The 26,030-nt window shown below is 48.9% G+C and overlaps 1 pseudogene; it reads right to left on the reverse strand.

Annotated features, from left to right (window-relative positions):
- Window positions 1-21,355: 21,355 nt before the first annotated feature.
- On the reverse strand, window positions 21,356-25,713 carry LOC121167092 (annotated as a pseudogene).
- Window positions 25,714-26,030: the final 317 nt, after the last annotated feature.

The raw sequence follows: 26,030 nt of genomic DNA on the forward strand, positions 1-26,030 counted from the left end.
TACTCCTTTTCAACTGAGGAGTACCAGTTCTTACAAGACCTGAGCCAGTCGATCCTGCCCCAGTGGAGCCCCACCCTCAGTGCTCACTGAGCTAGCACCACCATGCAGGCATGTAAAGTATCCTAGCCAGGTGACCTGAGGCCTGCAGCACCATCTACTCCCAGGACTCGCAGACCCAGGACCCATTGCACTGACCAGCCAAGCTTTCAGGCCAGGCAACACCTACAGCTGTTGGGGTTCATAAACTGGGCTCATCATACAGCTGTGCCCAAGGGCCCAGACAAGGCTATCAGGGCCCCAGTGGATCTCCTGCACACAGGCATCATGAGTCCAGCACCAACATGTCCCTGACTGCCATGGCTTGCCTCAACTCATTTTCCACCAGCATGTGTTGCAGCCTGGCTCAGTCTAGTCTTTCCCCAATTCCACTTCATATTGCTGTGTGCTGTGGCCAATCCAAGTACAATCCATCTGGAGGTTGAGCTGGTGCTAGACAGTGGCTGGGGAGTATGTGGGTAGGTGGGTGTGTTCATGTTTTTTCAGAGGCATGTGGTACCTAAGGTCATTTACATGGGTTCAGTACAAACCATGCGGAGTCTTCTCTTTCTTAAGTCTACCCTCATACGTCTTGTATAAGAGCCAAAATTCTTTTTCAAGTCCCATATTGTGCACCAATGAAATGTTACCAGGAAAGCTCAGTGGTCCTTTATTGAGCTTAGTATTGAAACAGAAAATGAAAACCAGTTGTAGAAAAAACTTTTACTTGTTAATTGACCAGTTGGACTTGGAAGAGGGTAGGGGGAAAGCAACTCCCAGCAGGGGATCAGAGATCTGATACCTTTTGAAAGGAGAGAGGAAATGACATCATAGTTCATTTTAAATCCTCTTATCACACAGCAAGCCGGATGAAATGCCATTTGAAAAGGAGCATGCTTCTAATGTCCCTGAGAACAACGTCGAGAGTGAGGAAAATCTCAGTCATCTTGACAAGATCCACATTTGTCAGCAGTCCATTGAACACAATGGGAAAGAGAAAACTTTCAGCGGGAAGAAGATAGTCCTTATGTGTGATCAAGTTTATAACAAAGACCCATGTAATCAGCAACTTGTCAGTGTGGGAGAAGCAAATCATGTTGGCCACTATTCATCTTGCCTTAGCACCAACCTGAGTACTGACACAGGAGAAAATTTGTATGTGTGCAGTGAATGTAAAGAAAACATGGACCAGAAGTCAGAACTCATTAGATATCAGATCCTTCAAAGCACGGAGAATCCATATGAATGCAATGAGCCTGGAAAAGCCTTTCACCAGCAATTATCTCTCATTAGGCATCAGAGAATCCACACTGGGGAGAAACCTTATGAATGTAGTGAATGTGGAAAAGGTTTTCGTCATAAGTCAAGCATAAAGTTACATCAGAGAATCCACACGGGGGAAAAACCTTATAGATGTAGTGAGTGTGGAAAAGGCTTTTCTCGTAAGTCGCACCTCATTAGACATCAGAGTATCCACACTAGGGAAAAACCTTATGAATGTAGCCAGTGTGGAAAAGCTTTTATTCATAAGGCACGCCTCATTATGCATCAGAGAATCCACACTGGGGAAAGACCTTATGAATGTAGTGAGTGTGGAAAAGCTTATATTCGTAAGCAACAGCTCACTATGCATCAGAGAATCCACACAGGGGAAAAACCTTATGAATGTAATGAGTGTGGTAAAGCTTTTACCAGCCAGTCACACTTGGTTTTTCACCAGAAAAAGCACAGTGGTGAAAAGTCTCATGAATGTAGTGAGTGTGGAAAAGCTTTTGTTCATAAGTCACAACTCAATAGACATCAGAGAATCCACACTGGGGAAAAACCTTATGAATGTAGTGAGTGTGGAAAAACGTTTTCTGAGAAGTCAAACTTTAGATCACATCAGAGAATCCACACAGGTGAAAAACCTTATGAATGCAGTGAGTGTGGAAAAGGCTTTCCTTGTAAGGCACACCTCATTACACATCAGAGAATGCACACTGGGGAAAAACCCTATAAATGTAGTGAGTGTGGGAAAGGTTTTCCTTATAAGTCAACCTATACATCACATCAGAGAGTCCACACAGGGGAAAAACCTTATGAATGTAGTGAGTGTGGAAAAAGATTTTCTAGTAAGTCAAACATTAAATTACATCAGAGAATCCACACTGGGGAAAAGCCTTATGAATGTAGTGAGTGTGGAAAAGGTTTTTTTCATAAGTCACAGCTCATTAGACATCAGAGAATCCACACAGGGGAAAGACCTTATGAATGTAGTGACTGTGGAAAATGTTTTTTTCGTAAGCCACAGCTCATTAGACATCAGAGAATCCACACAGGGGAAAAACCTTATGAATGTAGTGAGTGTGGAAAAAGATTTTCTGATAAGTCAACCATTAGAAAACATCAGAGAATTCACACTGGGGAAAAACCTTATGAATGCAGTGAGTGTGGAAAAGCGTTTACCAACCCATCAGGTTTAGTTCAACATCAGAGGATCCATACTGGGGAAAAACCTTATAAATGTAGTGAGTGTGGAAAAGGTTTTTTTCGTAAGTCATACCTCATTACACATCAGAGAAAGCACACAGGTGAAAAACTTTGCTAATGTAGTGAGTTGGAAAAGGCTTTCCTTGGAATCCACACCTCATTGCACATCAGAGATTCCACACAGGGTAAAAACCTTATGAATGCAGTGAGTGTGAAAAACTTTTTCTAATAAGTCAAGCATTAGACCACATCAGAATCCACACTGGGGAAAACTTTATGAATGCAGTGAGTGTGGAAAAGGCTTTTCTTGTAATCCATACCCTGTTAGACATCAGAGAAAGCACACAGGTGAAAAACCTTACAAATGTAGTGACTGTGGAAAAGCTTTTACTCAACATTTTGCATGGGTCAGGGGCAGAATAGGCTGAAGCAGTTCATGTCATCCACTGGCAAATCCGTGCACCAAAATAGTGTGGGTCGAGCCAGGTTCAGTTGCAACAAAAACTAATGCACTAATGCACAATACGGAATGCCAAGGTGAGGTTACCTGTTCAGGATGTGACTGCAGTGCCCAAACAGCACGTGTGAGAACCAGGAAGGGAGGGGGCGGGACCAGCAGGGGGAATATGAGGGCTTCCCTTGCTGGATAACTACTTCCACTGGAGAGCGTGAGCTGGGATGATGGCAGACCAGACTAAGCAGGGCTACAACACCTGTGGACCTCATGTGGACTAGATCAGGGAAAAGCCAGGCTGGGCTGATTATTCCTACTGGTGCCAACTACCATCAGAGTGGGTGAGGGTTGTTTGGGCATAGCCACAGCATCAGGTTGCAGTAGCTGGTACTGGGGTTATTTCTGTCAAGTCAAACCACAGAACTACCTGGAGAGTGCACAATCCGGGAGTGGGAGAGGCCTGGGACTGAAATAGTGGACTCCTCCCTCTTGGGTTACCACTTCCACGGGAGGGCACGAAAACTAGGACAGGGGTTGGGGTGGCTAGACAGATACCCAACAGCATTTGTTTGGGCTGCATAGTGGAACTGGTTAGAGGGAACAAAGCTTTAATACCCATTGACATGTACGAGAACCGAATGGGATGTGGGACAGACTGGACTACTGCTACATATACTGGCAAACCAGGGTAGGGGGCAGGCCTGGTGGGGGTTATTGTGGGTTGCTCTGATTAGGCTGCAGCTCCCACTGGTTTATGTGAGGGCCGAGTATGTGTTGGGTAGAACCCGGCTGGACTGCAACACCCATTGGTTCCAGTAGAAGACAATGCTGGAAACAGAACCAACCCAGCAATTGCAACCACCAGCTGATTGGGGCAATGGACTGCGCCGGGCCCTGTACTTGCAAGTACATACAAGAATCTGGTCGGAGAACACCTCAGACAAAGTTTCTTTGGAGATTTCCCCAATCAAATGCTGGACTCGGAACTCTAACCATTGAAAGACAGAGGACAGAACAAGTCAATCAACCATCTCGGCTCTATGTTGGCAATGAAATACTGGGCAAATGGAGACTCTATGATGGACTATGTCAACCAGTGGATTCTTCAAAGACCTCATAGTGCTTGGAGTGGCAAGAATGGCAGCGATTCATAACTGTTGCAATATCAAAACCACTTGAGCAAGAACCTCAGAGCATGCCCTACATCCGGGACCTGGGGAGAGTGGGAAATTGGGCGGGCCTTCTCCCTTAATACCTCCTTTAAAGATGAAGGAACCAATATGGAAATAATAGTCTTACCCACTTTCCTATAGCCCTTGAACCTTTTTACCCTAAATAACTATGTAAAGATTGTACAAAATATAATAATAATAAAAGCTTTTACTTAGAAGTCAAATCTTATCAGACATCAGAGGGTTTACCCAGGGGAGAAACCTTATGAATGTAAGGTGTATTTTAAAGCCTTTACTTACCAGACAGGTCATTCCACATCAGAGAATCCACACAGGATAAGAACCTCATGAATGTAATAAGTGGAAAACCCTGTTGCAAGCAGTCGTGTTTTATTAAACAGGATTTGCATGGGAAAAGCATGAATGTATTACATGTGTGTTAAAACTGATGCACAAACATTTTGAGCACAGTGGAAAGCATACATGTTTCAATAATTAGCATATTCACAGAAATGAGCAAATCATTTTTCTGATGTCAATTGTTAGCAGAGTCATGTACCTCAGAACTACAAAAGCATGTGAATAGACAAGCTACCGTAGACCTATTATTATGGTCTGTCAGAGCTTATAAAGTGAATGAAACAAGCATTGGCAAGAGTACGAATACAAAACATTGTAAAAGGGCAATGGATGTTGAAACCTACTTTGAGAGTCTCAGCAAGTGTTGAATAAATGTGGAATTTCACTTTATTTCAGCACAGAGGTTATTTTTTGCTAAAATAATTAAGTTGCAAGTTGTATATAATCTGCCTTTGTTTTGAGATGGGAAATGTGAATGCTGCTTTCAGATTTAATGTTGGTAATAAATGTTCAGTGTGTAACACTTGTTTAAAATACCATCTTGGTCATTTACACATTTATCTAATAGAGCTTTTTTAGAATCTCAAAATGGCACATTTTATTACAGAATTATATTGGAAACACAGATATGGACTGATGCATGTGGCAGTTGTAATGACAAAGACCCAGGTTTGAAGGATGAATCTTGTCTAGAGGCAAGATTGTGTTGTGATATCTGGCCAAATGTGGATCCTGTTTGGCCACTATCCTTGAATAATCATTGTCTGAGACTGCCCTTGGATCTCTGCCTTCTTATATCATGCAGGTTGCCATAGGTCTGTATTTGGTTTATTACCTCCCTTATTTTGATTATTTCTTTTTTTCCTAGTTATCTTGAGAATGCTTTGCTGTTGTTTTTTAATTTTCTTCAATTGTAAGATTAACTGACTTACTTGATGCTTTTCTAGTTTCTTAACACAAGCACTGAGATGAACATTGCTCTTTCCATTGCCTTGATTGTTTCCCGTAAGTTTTGATATGTTGTGTTGATGCCTTCATTTGTGTCAGGCTTTTTAAAAAATTCCCCTTTGATTTTCTCTCTAACCCATTGCTCATTTAGTAACATTATTCAGCCTCCATGTGTTTGCAAGTTTTCCTAAGCTTTTTGGCTTCTTGGTTTTTCACCTCACTCCATGATGGTCTGAGAAGATGCATGGTTAAATTTGATTTTTTAAAATTTGGTGATACTTTTTTGTGGCCTATGAAATGGTCGATTTGGGAGATGGTTCCATGCACTGACCAAAAAAGGAAAAAAGTATATTCTCTTCTTTAGAAGTAAAGGCTCAGTAGAAATCAACTAAGTGCATTTTTTCTAAGGTTTGGGTGAGTTGTGTTGTTTCTTTCTGAGTTTCTGTTTTTTAATTAATCAAGTAATTCTTTAATCTGTCCATTGATGTTAATGTGGTATTAACGACACCTACTATGATTGTATTGGAGTCTGTTTCTCCCTTTAAATCCATTAATGTTTGTTTCACACAGCCAGATGGCTTGGCATGTGGTGCATATACATTTATTGTTGTGGCCTCTTCTTGGTGAATGGATCCTTTGTACATTGTATGGTATCCTTCTTCATCTCTTAATGTTTTTCATATTGATGTCTCTGTCATTTGTTACAAGAATGGCTAGCCCTGCAAAATTTTCCTTACCATTCACTTGCAGTATCTTTTTTCATCATTTCACTTTCAATTTCCTCTGATCTTTGTTAGTGAGATGTATCTCCTGTAAGCAGCAGATGGATGGGTTTTGCTTTCTGATGCAGTCTTCCAATCTATGAAGTTTGATTGATGTTTTAAAGCCATTTACTTTTAATATTAATATGGGATAGGTGGCAAACTCCTCCTGACATTTTAGTAATGGGTTGCCCTTCCATTTAGTCTTCTGTTTGCCTTTTAGTGGGATGTTCTCCACTTTTGCCTTTGCTTTGATTCTTTTTCTCTTTCACTAGAACATCTTTGAATATAAGCTGTAGGGCAGGTTTGGAGTGTTTGAATATATGGAGTTTTTCTTTACTGTGGATGAATTTTTTTTTTTTTTTCACTTTCAAAGACAAAGGAGAGCTTTGTAGGATACGTTCTGGACTGACATTTTTTTCCCTTTTAGAATCTGGAATATATCACTCGACTGTGGTGCTTCCTCTGAAAGGTCAGCTGTGAGTTTGACTGGATGACTGGAGTTCCTCTGTAGGTCACTTGGTTTTTCTCACATGCACATCTAAGGATTTTTTCCCCCTTATGTTCAACTGCGAGCACTTGGTTATCATGTATCATGGTGATAAACTCTGTTAGGAGTACTGTGCCCCTCCTGGATGTTGTTTGCAAATTCTTTCTCCAGATTAGGGAAGTTTTCATTTATTATTTCAATGAATAACCCTTCAATCCCAATTTCTCTCTCTGTGTCTTCTGGAACTCACATAAATCTTATGTTGGGCCTGTTAATTGTGTTTTTAAATTTTTGGATACTTTTTTTTTTTTTTGGTGTGTTTTTCCTGGTGACAGGAAATATTTTCCAATTCTTGCTCTACTGTGTTTTTTAACTTCTGAAATGTCAGCTTTCATTTAATTTATTTCCTCTGTGACAAATTGCCCTACATGCACCAATTTCCCATATGGGTGATGGTTCATGTCATGGCTTCCCCACTTCCCATCTAGCTCCATGCTTATGGCCTGGGATAGCAGTTGAGAATGGCCCAAAGCGTTGGGAGCCTGCACATGTGTGGGGGATCCAAAGAAGGCTCCTGGCTCCAGATCACCTCAACTCTGGCCTTTGCAGCTACTTGGAGAATGAACTAGCAGATGGAATACTTTTATCTCTGTCTCTCCTCCTTTCTATAAATCTCATTTTCCAAGAAAAAATTTAAAACCTTAAAAAAAATCCTTGCTACCAAAAACTTACACTTTTATGAGAAATAGAAATCTTTAAATACACCTTGAAATGAGTTTGTACAAAGTCAAGAAGTTTTATGATTTATATCAGGATGTTTGACACAGAAAAGTCAATTGGTCTGTGTCTTAGTTTCTTCATTTGAACAGTACACACACACACACAATCACTATGCTTTCATTGCATTGAGGTGATGCAGTCAATAGAACCTAGTGAATTGTAAGCACCACGGTATTAATATTTTCTACCCCTCAAACTTTAAGCAAATATCTTTATACATTACCCATCCTGCAATATTTCATTTTGGTAAGAACATACAGTCCCTGACACCATGACAATGTGTAAGGCATCATCTGCAGCACCAGTGTTCTATGGGATGCTCCACTGATGATTTATCTCCCTGCTAAGGTACTTGGGAAACAAGCACATCATGGCCCAAGGACTTGGATCCATGCACCTATGTTGGAAACCTGGAAGAAGCTATATGCTCCTGGCTTAGGACCAGCCCAGCTCTAGCCATTGTGTTGATTTAAAAGGGATTGAACCATTAGATGGAAGACTCTCCCTCTGCTAGTCTCTCTATGCAATTCTTGATTTCAACTTAAATGATTTTTTGAAAATCAAATATTTTTGGAGAGTTCTGCTTTTCACCTAGCAGGGTAGTTGTGCTTGGCATGTGGGGATGCTGGAAAAGGCAGCATGGCCCTGGGGCAGGTGGCAAAGGTCAACCAGGTTGCGGCAATGAGGAGCTGGCCTGGCCCTGGAGGGGCCTCATTCAGACTTGCTAGAAGCACTGACAGGAGTACTAGAGGCATGGTGGGCACAGGGTAAGCAGGACTCGCCCTGGAGCTGAAGACAGAGCATGGTCCCTGCACCATGGAGTGCTTGTATGCTGGCTGAGCCAACCTGTCCTGGTGCCGGAGCAGTGGGCATGGTGGCAGGGATGATACCTACAAGTGCAGGGTGCGAAGAGGGCAGTAGCAGAGTTTTCCTAAAGGAGCTGCTTGCTGGCTAAGCCAGTCTGGCTCTTATGTTGCAGACGGGCCAGCTGGACCAGCATGTGTGGGTTTGACGTGTTGGTGGCCCAGCCTTCCGAACCCTGGAGCATTTGACAAGCAGGCTGGGGCATGGGAAGTGCCTCCTGGGCCCATCTGACCTGGCAGCACCAAGGCTGGTTGGTGGGTGGGTGTGCTGTGGGGCATGTTACTCTAGCCAAGCCGGTCTGTCCCTTGAGTGAGCTGCAGGCAGAGTGCCTGGAGAAGCCTGAGGGAGGCGTGACAGGCGGGCTAGAAGCACAGGCTTTGCTGGCTCTGAAGACATGTGTTTGCTGCAGCAGCAAAGGTAGGAATGCAGATGTGCTGTGGACCCAGGGGGAGTGAGGCTAGCCCTGAGGAGCAAGCTGGAGGGCAGGGGTGGCAGGGTCCCTGGCAGAGCCAGCCTAGAGCCTACAGCCTCTTGCAGTGCTAAAGCCCACACATTGTCCACCCACTGTAAACAATGGCAGCCTCCTCTGGCTTTCCAACTCACCCGGTTTTTACAGGTATATAACTCACTTTTCCATAAAAACCCACCTAACTCTCATGTCGAGGTCACTGTATTAAGGAAGGAGAGCTGACCCAGACTGGATGGTCCGTTTACCTGCCTATTTCAGAAACATTGCAGTTCAGCAAACAGGCCGGTGTCACAGGGTCACGGATAGAGGGGCCAGACCCTGGGCTGCACTTCATGAAGAGATGCTGAGGTGGCCTAGCAGCTGAAGTCTTCACCTTGAACATGCCAGGATCCCATATGAGCACTGGTTCTAATCCCAGCAGCCCTGATTCCCATCCAGCTCCCTGCTTGTGGCCTGAGAAAACCTTGGGACCCTGCACCTATGTGGGAGACCAGGAGGAAGTTCCTGGCTCCTGGCTTTGGAACGGCGCAGCACCAGCCTTTATGGTCACTTGGGGAATGAACCTTCCTCTCTGTCTCTCCTACCCTCTATCTATCTGACTTCGTGTTATAAACAAAATAAATTTAGAAAGAGAGAGAGAGAGACCTGGGCTGCAGACATCCACCTTTCCCTGGCTTCTCTGTCCACATTCCATTACTGCTAAGCCTCACCTCTCCTGGAACTCTGGAAAGTGCACACATCAGAAATACAAAGCATCATAGAATTAACATCTTTCCTGTCGCACCCAAACTGTGAACATTGCGTAAGTAATACACACATACAGGTGCTACGTTCACGGGATACTTGGAGACCTGAGACCAAGCAGGTAGTGGGGAGACCAAGAGTCAGAGTACTAGAACAGTGGAAGCACATGCTCAAGAGAGCTAGCCCCTCCCTTTCAGGGACCAATGTGAGTGCTTTTGAGGGGAGTGGTTACACAAAATGCAATACTGCCTGCTCTCAGGTTTCAGATAGGTGAACATCACAGGTAGGCAGGAGGAAACACCTACATGGTGGGATGGGATGTGGCTTCCAAGCTGGTCACCCTGACTGCGTGCCTAGCCCACAACATCGGGAGAAGTAAGCCACAGATTTTAGCCTGTTATTTCTGTGCAAGTTAGCAGAAATTCATGCCAATTGAGAATAAGTTTCTTTCTCTCTGCCCTTGGGGTGACTCATCTGAACCCCTCCCTGAGATGGTGCTTAAAAGAAACTATTTCTACCATTTTCCTCAAGTCTTTCCTCCCTTGGAGTCCCTCCTGCTGCTAGGGCAGGCCACCTTCCTTCTGCTTCTTAAGTAAACCCTGCTTTGCTAACTAGAGTTGTCTACATGAACATTTTTCATGAGGCAGGAAATAGGTTGTTGCAGTGTTTCATGTTGATTTCCCTCCACACTAGCCTGCTTTGCCCTGCAGCAGCAGGAAGGCTATGGGGGTGGGCAGGCTAGAAATGAGTGTTGTGGGGCCAAGCCCTTCTGGCCCTGGAAGAGATTCCAGGCAGGCCAGGGGTGTGGGAGATGACACTGGAGGGTCAGGTAAGGAGGCAGAGTGGGCATGTTGCATGGCAGGGGACTCAAGGTGTGCAGGTTGGGGCTGCAGGGTCACTGGCAGAAGGGGCCCAGCACTGGAGCGGCTGGTAAGCACACAGCCTGCTGAGGGAGCAGGATCACTGGCTGAGCTCGACTGGCTCTCGAGCAGTAGGCAGTGGACGGTGTGGCAGTGCTGATAGGCTAGAGGAACACTGGTGCCAGCTATCCGAGCCTGGCTCTGGATTGACAAACGGGTAGTGGAAGATGTTTTTTTAAAGAAGCACTTTTGCTCCACCCCCTTCCCTGCCCGCCACCCTATTCAGTCTGGCCCTGAAATGGAGGACTACAGTGCTGCAGGAGCAGGGACACTGGCCAGGATGACTTGGTTATGAAGCAGATGGCAGGTAGAGAGGGGACACACAGTGCACCTGCTTGTCTGGCTTGGCCCTGGAATAGCGGCCAGTGGGCTTCTTAGGCTCTGGACTTACCTCCGTGACTCATTGTCCCTGAAACACATGGTGTGCATACTGGTGGCACATGGGGATACCAACCAAGCAGCATGTGGGCCTGAGCTGCCTGCCAGCTAGGTCTGAGTGGTGCACTGGCCTAGGCAGCTGGGATGATGTGGCCCTGGAGCAGATGGAGTGCATGCTTAGGGCCATGAATGCTATATGGAGAAGCCTGGCCCTAGATCAGCTGGAAGGGGCAATGGTGAGGGAGGGTTAGAGGCACATGGAGTACCAGTTGAGCCCACTTGACCCTGGAGTGGCTTGCAGGCAAGCTGGGAATGGGGGGCTGAGCCACAGGGGGGCAGAGTTGTTAGTAGAGTGGACATCCTGCCTGCAGGGTCACAGGGGATGCCAGCTGAACTGGTCAGACTTTGCAGCAGCGGTCTATGAGCTGCCTGGCAGAGCAAGCCCCGAATACTGCTTGGTCTATGAGCAGCTTGTTGGGGGTGCCAAGTGGCTGGCAGTGCCCAGCTGGTTCTACAGCAGCAAGTGGAGCAGTGGGGCAGGTGTGCTGGTGTCTTGGGCAGAGTGGGCCTGGGCCTGGAGCAGCGGGATGCCTAGAGGTGCAGGGGTCATCATCCTAGCCCTTGTGGTTCTGGAGCAGGTGTCCGGCGAGCTAAGGGAGCAGGGGCACAGTCCAAACTGGCCTGTCCCCGAAGTGACCATCCTTGGGAGTATTAGAGGTACAGGATGAGCAGTGAGCGCTGACTGATTCTACCTGCTCTCAAGACACCTGTGGTGCGGAGGTTCAGGTGGACTAGGGGTAATGAGTCTGGTCAAGCAGTCCTGTCCCTGCAGCAAGGCACAAGGCAGGAGTGCTAGAGGCAGTGTAGGTGCTGGGTGAAAGGGTCTGGCATTGGAAGGCAGGCAGAGTGTGGTGCATGAGGGTTGGGGCCATGTAAGCTGGCACAGGCAGTCAGGCTCCACCCTGGAGCAGCGGGCGTCTTGACAGGTGGTAGAGTGGGGAGACAGGGGAGGCAGAGGCCAGCCCAGCGTACCTGGCCTGGGAGCAGCTGATAGGCAAGAGTTTGTCTGAGTGAAGAAGTCGGTGGCCTAGCTTGCCTGGCACTAGAGCTGCAGACCAGGCAGACTTGCTACAGGCTCATTGACGATGAGGGATAAGAGGGAACACAGGCTGAGCAGCCTGCACCTGGAGCACCAGAAAGTTTGATGGGGTATACCTGCTGTGGGGCAGGTGGATCCCCCCAAGCCGACATAGCCCTGTGGTGTGACAGTGGTTTGAGATGCGGTGCTGGGGACGCCAGCAGAGCTGTCTTGGCCCTGGAACAGGCAAGGGTCACTGTAAACACGTAGAGCACTGGCTGCGACCATGTGGCCCTGGTGCAGTGGGCTTGTGGGAGGCGGCATGCTAGAAGCCACTGTGCAACACCACAGCCTGGCTGACTTTGGAATGGCTGGCATGCAGGTTAGGATGGTTAGGCATGCGGGTACAACCTCGATGAGCCTGGAGTGGCATGTGGGATGAGTGGGCTTGAAGTGAAGGGACTGGCAGCTGAGCAGGCTTGCACATGTAGTGACTGGTGTTGCTACTGGGTGTTGGACTCACTGGCACCTTGCAGTGGACATCAGCTACTAGGAGAGTGGCACTGGCAGAGACAGCCTTGCACCAAAAAGGGGCAGAGGCTGTGGTGAGGAAATCATTCACTTGACTGCTGCTTACAATTACATTGACAAAGTAACTGATTATAAGCTTCCTAATAAACAGTGAGGTTGTTGTCGGTGACATGATCTCTTCAAATGAATCTTGCTTATTTTGTAGGATTGATTCTAAGCAAAGTGGTGTACCTTTGTAGAATCACAGTGTGTTCTCTCAGGGGTCCTATTTGGTAGCAACAGAAACCTTTTCAACAATGATCCCTATGCTCACTTTGTATCATTTCTCATGGAGTCCACATCCAGAACAGGATGTCTGAGCTTCTAATTCCATCAGTGTCAGGGATCTCCTGGATTCCCCCCACCCCGGCCTTTCACTTGACTGGCCATCATTGGGCCACTGCCTTGCTTGTTCAGCATCAATGGTAAGATGTGGGCATCTGGTCCGGTGACCCAGCTGGGTGCTGACTGATTGCACAGCAGTGCTGTTAGCTAATACTGGGTTCTGTCAGAGCCACAGGCATACTTATCAGTTGGAGTTGAGAATTAGCCCAGCCATTCAGTCAGCACTGAGAACAACACAATTTTGTTTCTGGTTGTTTTATTGGACTTTATATAGAGACTCATCATACATTACTAGAACTGTACTTGTCTGTAAAGTTTTCAAAATTTACACTGAATAAATGTATATATAATAGTTAGGCATTTAAAATTATTTAAATCCATATGTAATGCATGTACACAGTTTTGTTTCACATGATTCCAACATCACAGTGATTTATAAATACATCAAAGTGCATCACAAAAAAGATTATTTTTAATAAAGCTTTATTTACCTGCTATTAGAAAGTCAGATTTCAGAGATAATGAGAGACAGAGAAGAAGATCTTGCATCTGCTGGTTCAACTCCCCAAGTGGCAACATTGACTGGACCTGAGATGATCTAAAGCCAGGAGCCAGGATTGTTCAGCATGGATTTCCCACATGTGTGCATGGTCCCAAGCTTTGAGCCATCCTCTACTGCCTTCCCAGGCCACAAGCAGGAAGCGGGAAGGGAAGTGGAGCAGCTGGGACATGAACTACTAAGCTACCACACCTTGTCCGAGAATGACTCTTATAGATCCTAATTGCAAAATTCATCCCATTGCAGAAGTTAAGTAAAGTGCTAGAATTTGAACTTCTGAGTGCCTATCAAGGATCCCATGAAGGCTCAAATTATCTGCTTGAAATAGAATCTGTTTATGTAATACAATAATACAAAATAGGACCCTGCACACACATACATGGATACCTGGATGAGGCTCCTGGCTTCACATCAACACAGCTCTGGCTGTTATGTCCACTTGTGAAGGGAACCAGCAGATGCAAGATATTTCTCTCTATCTCTCCTTCTTTATGTAAATCTCTTTCAAATAAATAAATAAATAAAAATTAGTAAAAGTTATTAAGAAAGAAATGCCATGTAAGTAATCAATGTCAAGGATATAAATGTGCCAGGATCCCATATGAGCACCAGTTGTAATCCCTGTGGGGAGTGGGGTGCTGAAGCCACTCCCCAGAATAAGAAAGCTGGAGGGGTTGTCACAAGATGGCCACTGGCCGAGGGCCGGGAGGCAGAGCTGGTCTTGCCAGCAAGTAAACAGGAAGTCACAGGGATAGGCTAATGCCCTCGCTGTGATTACTGGCCTATCACAGAGCGCCAAGTGGACCCACAGGGAGAAGTGATTGGTGGAAAATGATGTAAAAGTGGCCAGTAAGAGCCAGACGAAGGGCTAGACGGGACGGGCTGATGGACTGGGATGATGACGGACTGAGGCAAAGACGACAGACTGACGGTGGCGGACGGAGAAATACAAGGATGAGGGAGAAGAAGAACGGACAGGGGGAATGGTGCCAGAGAGAAAGTAGAAAAAAGGGACACTGACAGAAGCAATAAAAGCAGTACAGAGAGACGGGGATGAGAAAGATGGAGAGAAAGTCTGGGGGGTGATGAGGAGAAAGACTGGGGAAAGAACGAAGGCCGGGCGGCAAGAAGGGTGGTGGAGAGAGAGCTGTAGAAGCGGGAAGGAAAGCTTAGACCAATGGGGACAGGAGGCGGAGATAAGGATTTAAACGCAGCTGCTTTTGGCAGTGAGGGGTCTGGTTGCGGTTCAGGCTTTTTTGGGACCCTAAAGAGCATGCCTCGTGGTTTTAGTGTCACTGCTGGGCAGCGGCAACAGATCCCTGTAGTGATGAATTCCCATCCAGCTCCCTGCTTATGGAAAGCAGTTGAGGACAGCCCAAAGCGTTGGGATCCTGCACCCCTGTGGGAGACCTGGAAGAGCCTCCAGGCTCCAGGCTTCAGAATGGAACAGCGCTGGCCATTGCAGCTACTTGGGGAGCAAATCAGTGGACAGAAAATCTTCCTCTTTGCCTATCTTGTTGCCTGTATATTTGCATTTCCAAAAAATTTTTTTTTAATAAAAATCCCTAAATAAGATATTTAAAACAGAAAGCAAAAGACACAAATTGTGGAAACCAAATTACAGAAAAATACAAAGTGCATATCCTAGAAAATGTAAATATAATATGAATTACATATATCATTGTAGGTGTTGTTTGGCTAGATTGAATCTGGATAAGCCCGCTTCTCACTTTGTCTCTTACACATTATTCTGAATGTGCAATCATGAAATTATGAAGGAAATGGTAGCTAAAGGGTCGAATTTTAAAGAGCAGTTTGCTAGCTATCAATGTTCCTTCCGCGGATTCACTTCCCAAGTGATCACATGAGCTGGAGCTGCACAGACTTGAACCCACAGGCTAGGAATTTCCTCCAGTTCCCAAGTCTTAGGCCTTTCCTCCACTGCTTTCTCAGGGCACAGCAGGGAGCTGTGTGGATTAGAACCACATCCCATGGGGGATCCCAGCACATTCAAGGCAAGGATTTTAGAAGCTAGGCCACCACACTGGGCCCAGTTCTGCCTTTTAAAAAGTCAAATGAACCAATGGGGAAAAGAATGCCAATATGAAGAAGAAAAGCCTCAGAATCTGTTGAACATTCAGTGAGGTGTATCTGCATACACTTGTCATCTATTTCTGGGTTTCCAAACGTGAACATGAAATAGAAGAAAGGAGAGGCCAGGAGGTGGACTGATGTGAGAGGCGACAGCGGCCCCTGCTGTTGGAAGGCTCAAACTGCAGGAGAGGAGGCCACTTCCTGCCTGAGGTGAAGCCCCGCCCCTCACTCCCCCTCCCTCCAGAATCCTACCTGCCAGCCCCTCCTCCTTTGTGATTCTGATTGGCTGCGCATTGTCTGACGTCATGCGTAGTCATGGTGTGTGGGAGCGGTCCAATGAGGCGCGCCCAGGAAGCCCTGTGGCAGCAGGCAGGAGGTTGTTGTGGGCGCCGCCATAGGCGCCTTGCTCTTTGTGCTGGTGGAGAGGCGCAGGTGGCTGAGCCAGTGCTGCCCTGTGAGCTCCCTCCCCGCAGGAGCCTGTGCAGGACACCCGACTGGTGAGAAGCTGGGAAGGGTGAGTGTGTGAGAGCATCTCCTGAGGCCGCGGGGCGGGCGGGGGCCAGGAGGGGGACCTTGGGGTCCTCACTCTGCAGCACTGACCTTGAACACTAGGACTCAGAGTGGAACCCATTGTGCAGTGAGGAGGGGGGAGTGCCCAGGGACAGTTCGACCTGCATGTTGGGCATATTTCTTTTTTCTTTATGTAAAGGTATGTTTTGAGTTGAGCAACAGCGTCTCAGCCCCCAGCTCAGTCCTCAGTGAAGCTCCTCCTAAGGGTCTGGGGCAGTTTTCTTGTTGCTCACACCAGACCAGCACAGACTCCAGCAGTTAGAACAAACAGCCTTGTTTTCCTCCGAGTTTTGCTGCAAGGTTGAGGGGCAGCATGTGGTGCTGGCGTTGTGCTTGGCAGAGGCCTGGGGTGGCACAGCGACCTTGTAGACAAGCCAAGGGAGTGCACGGGGACTCACACAAAGGGGCTTCTCTAGAAGAACCTGAGGAAGGAGCTGTGAAGGCAGCACTACTGATTTATCCTGATGGCTTCTGGTATGTTGTCACCCATTCCCTTAAGTTCTCCCAATTGGGATTCAATGTCCCCATGAGTTGTAGAGGGAATAATTCAGGTTGAGCAGAGAGCATTAAGGCAGGGAATAAATCTCTGAATGTCCAGAACTCTTGCCTCAATGCCAAGTGCTGCTCTCTGCCCTGAAAATCACAACAGGAGTCATTATTTCCTCCAAGCTACAATTCAGTAAGTTGTTGTTTCTTCTTCTTCTTTTTTCTCTGTGTCACAAAATAAGCATTAGCTCTTCAGAAGAACTGTTTGCTGTGAACAATAGCATGGGATAGAGACATTGGGACTCCTGTGTCTCCATCAGAATGCCTGGGTTTCAGTTCTGTGCAAATGCAGTGTGCAGCTACTGCCCAGGCTGGGAGGCAGCAGACAGTGGCTTGGATACCAGTGTGAAAAAGCTGACTTATTTTTGTTGTTGTGGCTGTTTTAGGCATGTGGAAAGTCAGAGTGGATGAAAAAGTCTGCCAGTAATCAAGAAAATACTAAATTAACCTTCAAAATTTTACTAACTCTCCTTTTACTTACCTTAAGGGCACGCATGTTATTAGAATGTCAACTATTTGTGATCCCCCACTGAAACATTCACAGGGTCCTCACTACACTCGTTTTGTTTGTGTGAGTTTCAACACTTTTTAAAAAAAGATTATTTATTTTTATTGGAAAGGCAGATATACAGACAGAATAGTCAGAGAGGAGGGTTTTCCATCCAACGGTTCACTCCCCAAGTCACCCCAATGGCCTGTGCTGTACCAGTTCAAAGCTGGGAGCCAGGAACTTCCTCCAGGACTCCCACATTGGTGCTGGGTCCCAAGGCTTTAGGCCAGCTTCTACTACTTTCCCAGGGTCCAGCAGGGAGCTGGATGGGAAGTGGAACTGCCAGGACTAGAACTGGTGTCCATATGGGATCCTTGTGTGTTCAAGGCGAGGACTTTAGCCACTAGGCTACTGTGCCTGGCCCAAAACAATTTGTAACAAAGAGAAATGAAGTTATGCTCTGGTTTACTAAGTCCCCCTGAAAGATAACAGGATATTGGAGGTTGTGATTTACAGTGGCAGCTGGTGTGCTAAAACTGCAGGGTATCTATTTGGTTGCATCTAGTTTTTATAGGTAACCCCGTGGAACATTAATATTTTCTTTACCTATCCAAGGCTCCATTTCTTGGTGAAATATTAATGTCATCTAAAGAAATGATTGATGCACTCTGGGTTCTCTCAGCCTTGGCTACCTAGGGAGTAAAACCTTGGAAAAGGCCCAGGCAAATCCTAAGATAGTGTGCTTGGGATACACAGCAGTTTCATTTTGCATCCAGAGGTTGGGTTAGTCAGAGGATAATTTGTACTCACAAAGAATCTTTGTGAAGGTAAAGTTTTGGTGACCAAGAGCACTTATCAATTTGTGAGTGTATTTGTGACTGGTTTCATAAGTTATTTCAGGGTCCAATTTTGGTGGCAGAAAGGGTAAAAAAAAAAAATTATATATATATATCTATATTATATGTATTTGACTGGTTTAATAAAATGTTAATGCCATTTTGCTCAATATCTGGGACAATTATCTTGTTTAAATTTAATTTGATTTTTATTGGAAAGCAGATACACAGGATGGAGGAGAGACAGAGGAAGAATTTTCATTTCATTGATTCACTCACGAAGGGACTGCCAATGCCTGAGCTGCACTGATCCAAAACCAGGAGTCCAGAACCTCTACTGGGTCTCCCACATAGATGCAGGGTCCTCAGCACTTTGGGATGTCTTCGAGTGCTTTCCCAGGCCACAGGCAGGGAGTTGAATGGGAAGTGGGGTCCCATTAATGATTAAAACTGGAACTTACTTGGGATCCTAGCCCATGCAATGGGAGCCTTTGAACCACTGGGATACTGGGCTGGGGCCCCTAGCTTCTTAAAGTGGACAAAAGACTCGAAAGTGCTGACACCTGCTGTCCACTAACATTAACCTGCATCTTGAGATTGAGCCTTGATCCTGAGTCCTCTACAACTTGCAGATGATGAAATAATTGAATTGTTTTTGATTAGTTCTTGGTGATAAAGTGGTGTTAAGCAATGGATCACATCTGATGTTAGAAGTGATAGAAGAAAATCCCAGGGTTACAACCTTCCCTTGGGCAGCTTTACATATTATACCACAATGCTGGCCTTTGGTTTTGGGGTTTCTGTTTTGCTTTGTTGTTTATTTGTTTTGGTTTTTTGTGTGTGTGTTTTTTAGAAGCATTCATTCTTTCTTTTTTTTTTAAAGATTTATTTATTTATTGGAAAGTCAAATATACAGAGAGGAGGAGAGACAGAGAGGAAAATCTTCCTTCTGATGATTCACACTCCAAGTGAGCGCAATGGCCGATGCTCTGCCGATCCAAAGCCAGGAGCCAGGAACTTCTTTTTCTTGCTTTTTATTTCTCATATGCTAATTATGTCAAGTGTTTTCCATATGGGTCAATATTCTTAGGTTAGAAATTGTGGATAAATTCTGATGGTGTATGAAGTATTGTTAAGGTAGAAGGGTTGAGTCTAAGATTTGTTCCATGTGCACTTATTTATTTTGTGTTTCTCTAGGACTTGGTAGATTTTATTGTCTTCATGTAGTGTTGGCTGGGCACTGATACTGTAGCATTAACTTGTCCTGATCCCTGCCAGTCGGTGTGTACCTTCCCTTGCTGTTCTGTGAGATTTCCTTTCACATAATATGCTGTTGTATTTAGAATCACTGGGAAGAATCATGTGGTCTTCAAACTTATGTGTGAAAAGCTGCAGCAGTAGGGCCCAGCGTGATGGTGCAGTGGTTAAGGTCCTTGCCTTTCACACCCGGGATCCCATATGGGCGCTGGTTCTAATCCTGGTAGCCATGCTTCCCATGCAGCTCCCTGCCTGTGGCCTGGGAAAGCAGTCGAGGATGGCCCAAAGCTTTGAGACCCTGCACCTGTGTGTGAGACCTGGAAGAGGCTCCTGGCTTCAGGTTGCCTCAGCTCCAGCTGTTGCAGCCACCTGGGGAATGAATCATCGGACGGAAGATCTTCCTCTGTCTCTCCTCTCTGTATATCCGCCTTTCCAATAAAAACATAATAAAAATAAATCTTTTTAAAAAAAAAAGCTGCAGTAAACAGCCATACCACTTCTTGTTTTTAAATTACGTTTCTCGGGCCTGGCACAATGGTCTAGTGGCTCAAGTCCTTGCCTTGAATGCACCAGGATCCCATGTAAGAGCTTAGAATAACCGCTTGATTTTGCTTCTGTATATTGCTTTCTGCTGAGCAAGAGTAGAGCCATGTTGGAATAAATATAGAAAAGCTATTTCATGAAGGAAGTAAAAGTTTCAGTTTCCCAGACATGAACAAGGCAGCTGCAGGAATAAAAGAGATAAGGTAGCAAGGCCGGAGCAGGCAGCTGCAGGAATAAAAGAGATAAGGTAGCAAGGCCGGAGCAGGCAGCTGCAGGAATAAAAGAGATTCTAATCTTAAAGTAAAATGCCAGCTGTTATGCGAAGTTTGCGGTTTTGTCCTTTAAAAAGGTGCTTTAACCTGCTTGGGGCGCGCAGAGTCCTGGGTGCCTCCAGAGACTCTGTTGCCCATTCGCGAATGCCCAATAAAATCCTCATGCTTTTTACAGCCTCTGCTTTGTGACTTGTCTTGCCGAACGGAGTGGCTCCCTTTCCACGGGGTTGGACTCTCCCTGAGTCTAACACCCACATGTTCCCATGTTCTAATCCTGACAGTCCTGCTTCCAGGCCAGCTCCCTGCTTGCAGCCTGGGAAAGCAGTAAAGGACAACCCAAAGTCTTGGGGCCCTGCACCTGTGTGGGAGACCTGGAGGAAATTCCTGGCTCCTGGTTTCAGATTGGAACAATGCGGGCCATTGTGGTCACTTGGGAAGTGAATCACTGGACGGAAGATCTTCCTCTCTGTCTCTCCTAATCTTTGTATATCTGACTTTGCAATAAAAATAAATAAATCTTTAAAAAATGTTTTTCTCTTATTTCTAATATAATTTTTATTAATTTATTTCATTTGTACAAGTCATAGAGACAGAGTGATCTACCATCTGGTTAACTCCTTAAAGTCCTTCAAGATTGTGACAAGGTCAGGTCAAAAATTGGAGCCAGGAACTAAATCTGTGTCCATGATAGCAGGTGCAATGACTTACATACTTGAGAAAATCCCTGCCTGCTTTCAGGGAGTGCGTTAGCAATGAGATGGAATATGTTGTGGAGTGATAACACAAACACAGACAGTCCAGTGTGGGGTGAGCGTCTCCTAAGCAGTTTCTCATCCAATCTACCAGATGCCCTCATTTTTTAAATTTATTTTTTTCAGTTTTTTAAGGATCAGCTTTTAATTTACAAGAATTCTAAATGTACAGGATTCTCCTTTCAAAAAATTGTTACACACAATACAGTACAAAAATATTATCTTACACAACTAGTTCTGTCTCCGGGATTTCAGAGGAAGACTGGTTGTGCAGGTGCACCTGTGTTTTGGGGGCTGGGAATACCCCAGTTTCTGGTGGCTGCACTCGGATCCCAGCAGAGGGGTGAGGGGCGGCTGTGCGGGTCACAGGGAGGACACGGGGAGGTGAGGGGACCCTGCTTGATCCCCACCCACCTCTGGCTTCCTCTAGGGCTGCTGAGCGGTCAGGGCCGACCCTCCCTGCTGTGGGTGCCCTCCTGCAGGCCCCTTGCGAGTGTGAGCTGTGGTGGGCATGGGCACTGGGGGCTGTGGGGAGGGAGGGAAGGAGGGGCCGTCACCCTCTGGCCCCTCCCCAGGTGCGCACTCTACTCCTGCATTACTGCGAGGCGGCCCTGGTGACTGCAATAACTGAGTCATTGGATGGGCGATCCCAGCCGCCCGGAGTTATCTGTTCAACGTCCTGGTGGCCCAGGCCACCGTTAAAGCTGGAGGGTGGTTAGGCCGGTGCAGGGGTGGTGGGGAGGTGCAAGGTGCTCTCTCACCCTGTGGACTGCCTGGCACCTGCTACAGGTTCAGGATGCTGTCGATGGCACTTTGCAAGTGGTCCATGAGAGTGTTGTCCTGCGGACTGTGGCTCAAGTCGTGGCCTGGTCCACGTCTGGGGACTGGGACTTGCGCCGCTTGGCAGGTGGCAGCATGGGGGCCTCCCAGCTCGCATCCCCACCCTGTGCATGGGCGCGCTCGGGGTGGCACAGCGCGGTGGTGCGCTTCAGTAGCCGCTGGTACAGCTCATCCTCCACGGACGCCAACTCGCGGATGAGGCCGCTTCTGGCCTCATCCACCTTGGCGGGCAGGGGCGTGGCGCTGGTGGCTGCACGATCTCAGTAGCTCTTGCATAGCAGCAGGCGCGCTGGCCGGGTGGTGCAGGCCCAGGGGGTCTTGTGAGTGAGGGATGGCGCTGGCGGTGGTAGCTGGACCATGGTGCCGTTCATCTGGCCGGCCAGAAGTAATGATGGCGGGGATGGGTGCTGTGGGGCTAGGCGCTCTGGGGCGCAGGGAACGGCTGGTGCACGGGGTCCAGCGCTGTGTTTTGCACCACCTTGCTGAGCCCAGCCTCCTGTTTGATCTTGAGCTTGAGACCCATGCGCCTCATAGGTCCTGATGGGCGGGCGATTGTCGGAGGGCATGGGGCCGTCCTCATTGGCTTGCAGGGAGGAGGCATGAGGAGGAGGAGAGGAAGGAGGAAGTCCGGGCCCAAGTCACAGCGATCCACCAGCCCCACCATGCTGGATCACAAGCTTGGTGGAGGAGGACCACGTGGATCCATGACTGAACAGCCGATGTCCCTCAGAAGAGGCGGGGACCTGGAGGCCGAGAGCACAAGGAAGACAGGTACTCATTGGGTTTCTCCTTGGCCAGCTGTTTATCCAAGGCAAGGGTGGTCTTTTCCTCCTGAATGAACATTCGGTCAATCATGACCATCTCTGCCGAGGGGCTCACTCTCTGAGACTCCTCCAGGAGCAAGAGTCAATACTTACTGAGCATGGCCTGGGAGCATTTCAGTAGCTGGGAGGAGACCATCTCAAATTCCTCATCCACCTTGTGGTTGTCACTGGGGGAGGGGAGGGCGCCCTGGTACTTGTGGTAGGGTGCCAGGTGCTGCAGGGAGGGGAAGGTGGTCTTACAGTCGGGGTGCAACACACAGCCTTGGTGTTTGTGCAAATGCTCCAGGAGACAGGCCTCCTTGCTGGGTTGCAGTGCAGGGGCCTTCAGCTGTAGTTAAGGTACAGGGCCCTTGGTCACACTCAGGGCTGGGAGGCTGCCGGCAAATGGGGAGCAGAGGAGGGAGGCCTGTGTTGGCCATGGGTGCTGGGGCAAGGGCATGGCTGGGGGTGGCGGAGGTTCTGGAGGGGGCCTGGCCGCTGACCAGCACCAAGGTCGTGGGGCTGGCCAGGGCCTGTGGGGTGGCAGCAGAGGCCCCAACTGCTTTGTGCTGGAGGAGGATTCTGGAAGGTATCTGGTGGAATCTCTCCAGCAGGGCCTTTGACGGGAGAGGGGGCGGCCACCATCTGGACGGTCCATGGGGGTGGCATCAGGGGTACTACAGGCTCAGGGACCAGGTGGAGGCTCGGCGGGGGTGTGGGGGACTTGTGGGGGTCCCTGGCCAGCCGGGAACTGAAGCTGGAAGTCAGATGGCATGGGGCCGGGCACCCTGGCGGACATCTCAGAGGAAGCCACAGTGGAGGCCAGCGTGGGGTGGGGGCAGGAGGCAGTAGCCGCTCAGCTGTCAGAGGAGGCAGGGGTTGGGGACAGTGGGAGCTGGGGTGCTGGCATCCTGGGGGATACCCAGTGCGTTCTGGATAACAAAGATGCCTGGCAGGGTGGGTGGGGCCTGGGGTGGGGGACAGGGGTGCAGTGTGGGCTCAGAGGGGGGATGGGGCAGGCTCTGGGGCTGGGAAGGGGGTTGAGAATAGGGCCGGGAGAGGGTCGGGAGGGAGGCACGGGCGGATGTGGGGAGGGCGGGTGGGGGTTGTTTCCCAGTGGGGCCTGGTGAGGTAGCGAGGAAGTCGAAAAAGAACCTGGGCCCTTCAGCAGAGCGGCTGCCAGGGTGTGGGGCAGGAACATCTGTGGGGAGTCCTGAGTGAGGATGGCCATGGTAGCTGCGGGCGGTGGCTGCCCAAGGACCATCTTCTCCGGGCTGGATGCCAGGCCTGGGCTGGGCTGTAGGGTGCTGGCCTGAGGTGGGGCAGTGGCCTGGAGGGACTTCTGTACCTGCGCCTGCTGGAGGCCCAGGGGCAGTGGCGTGCTGGCTGCAGGGGGTGCTGGTGGGGTGGGCTGCATGGTGAGCACACCTCCCTGGTGGTAGTGGTGGAGGAGGCAGCTGCCGCAGCAGCGGGAAGAGCTGCTGGCTGCACCAGCCCATGGGGATGTTGAGCATGGCCATGGCGCTGGGAGGCAGGGTGACGCCCTGCAGGACTGTGGTGGTGGTGGTGTGGACCGCAGCTGTAGGCTGGCTCTGTGTGGGCAGGCTGCCCACCACCAGCAACATGGGCATCTGGAAGAGCGTGGGCTGGCCCACCTGGATGGGCGCCACAGAGAGGATGTGTGTGGCACTGCTGTGTGCACCCGAGGGTGGGGCCAGCATAGTGCCCAGGCTGATCGAGTTGCCAAGTTCTGGTTTGTGAGGATGGGGTTGGCGATGAGCTGTCCACTTGCATGAGATGTCACAACAGCCAGGATCTGGCCACCCACATTGGCTGGCAAGGAGGAGAGTGGTTGCGGGAGCTGGACGGTGGGGGTGCCAGGCAGTAGGAACTGGTTCTGGCCAGGCAGCTTGTGCTGGGCAGGGATGACGATACTGCTGCCCTGGTTCAGCAGGTGCACACTCATGGGCTTGCTCAGGGCACCCGGAGGCTGCGGTGGCACTGCCCCAGTTGCAGTGGTCAGTGGCTGCTTGAAGAGTCTGGCCTGCAAGGCAGGCATGGGGAAGCCTGACAATTTACCACATTCTGGCCAGCCTTGCCAGCTGCTATGAAGGTCAGGTTCTGCAGTGCCTTGGGCTGTGTTGTGAGTGAGTCTGGCTCATCCTGGATGATGAGTGTGGCACTGGCGGGTGCAAAGGGCTTAGGTGTCAGTTGGTACAGCTTGGGGGCAGTGCCCCTGCTGGCTTGGGCTGGATGGGCATGGGCGTATGGTGCAGGATCACATTGGGCGCTGGGACCAGTGGTGCCATGCCGAGGCCCAGAGCCACCTCCAGTGGCTGTTCCGAAGTTGCCCCACCAGTTGTGGCCTGATTGCCCCAGCATTGGCAAATACCGAGTTCCCATTGAGCCTGGTGGCTATGACGGCTGGGAGGTTCTTCTGGATGACCAGGCCAGCCTCTTGTAGGGAGAAGCCAGCAAAGGCCAGTGTCACGGGGTGGGTGGGTTAAGTGCCATTACAGGCTGGCCGACCACTTGGATGGGTGCCAGGCTGAGTTTGGCCACTGTGGCACCCCCAGGGCTGCCAATGGGCAGGCCCTGGAGGCCCAGAATGGACTGTAGGGTCACATTGCTGAGATATAATGGCTACACACTCAAGGCCTTGTTGACCACGTCCTGGGGCGGCACCAGGGCCTGGTGTGTCAGCACGGTGGGTGGGCCTGCAGCCCCAGCAGGTCAGAGCTGCCAGGGAAGAGCACGTGGGCCCCATGGCCATGGCAGTAGCACCTGCAGTCCCGGTAGGGCCAGCCTCAGCGTCTGCTGGCTGCTGGGTGGGTAGCTGGAAGGGGCCCAGGTCCAGCTCGGCCTCGGCCTCGAGGGTCTGCTCGGTGATGTTGGCTTCCTGCAGGCTTTGCTGGAGGATGTCGCAGGGCTGTTCGGCACCCCCACTGCCTGCCGCCCCACCTCCGGTGGCTGGCGAGCCCAGGATGTCATCTTCCAGGAAGTCCAGGTCCACACTGGGGGCCTGCTGGCTGGGCTCTGGGTTCAGATGGGTACTGGAAGCTTCCTGCACGTGCAGCCCCGGGCCTTCATAGAAGGCACCCTGGGCCTCGCCAGCATTGTCCAGGAGGTCATCACTGTCGAGCTTCTCGGATCCATGCAGGAAGTCATTGAGGGCCTGGGGGTCACAAATCACGTCCAGTAAGCATCTCCCGTCCTCATCATCCATCGTCACTGTGCTACAATCGAATCATGAAGGGAAGGAGGGGGTGTCTGCTCCAGGTCTACACAGGGCCCCCGGCTGGGGAATCCGAGAGCGTCTGTTTGGGGGACAGACTGATATTTGAGCAGCCATTGGCGCGGGGTCTCCGGGATGGCCCCTCACAGGCTGCAAAGGGAGGTCCCAGACAGAGCCGTGTGGCTGTGTCAGTCAGCGCATTGCCTGATTTCGTGGAGGCCACAAGGATATGTCTCTCATATATATATATATATTTTTTACAATCGTTACATGGTTAATTAGCGCATACAGGTTCAAAGGCTACAGGAAAGTGGGGAAGACTATTATTTCCATGTTCTCTTTTTTTCTGTATCTGGGGTAAAGAGGGGGATAAAGGGAGAAGCCCCAATCAG

This window comes from Ochotona curzoniae, unplaced genomic scaffold (assembly GCF_017591425.1).
Source record: "Ochotona curzoniae isolate NIBS_2020 unplaced genomic scaffold, NIBS_Ocur_1.0 patch320, whole genome shotgun sequence".
NCBI classification, from domain to species: Eukaryota; Metazoa; Chordata; class Mammalia; order Lagomorpha; family Ochotonidae; genus Ochotona; species Ochotona curzoniae.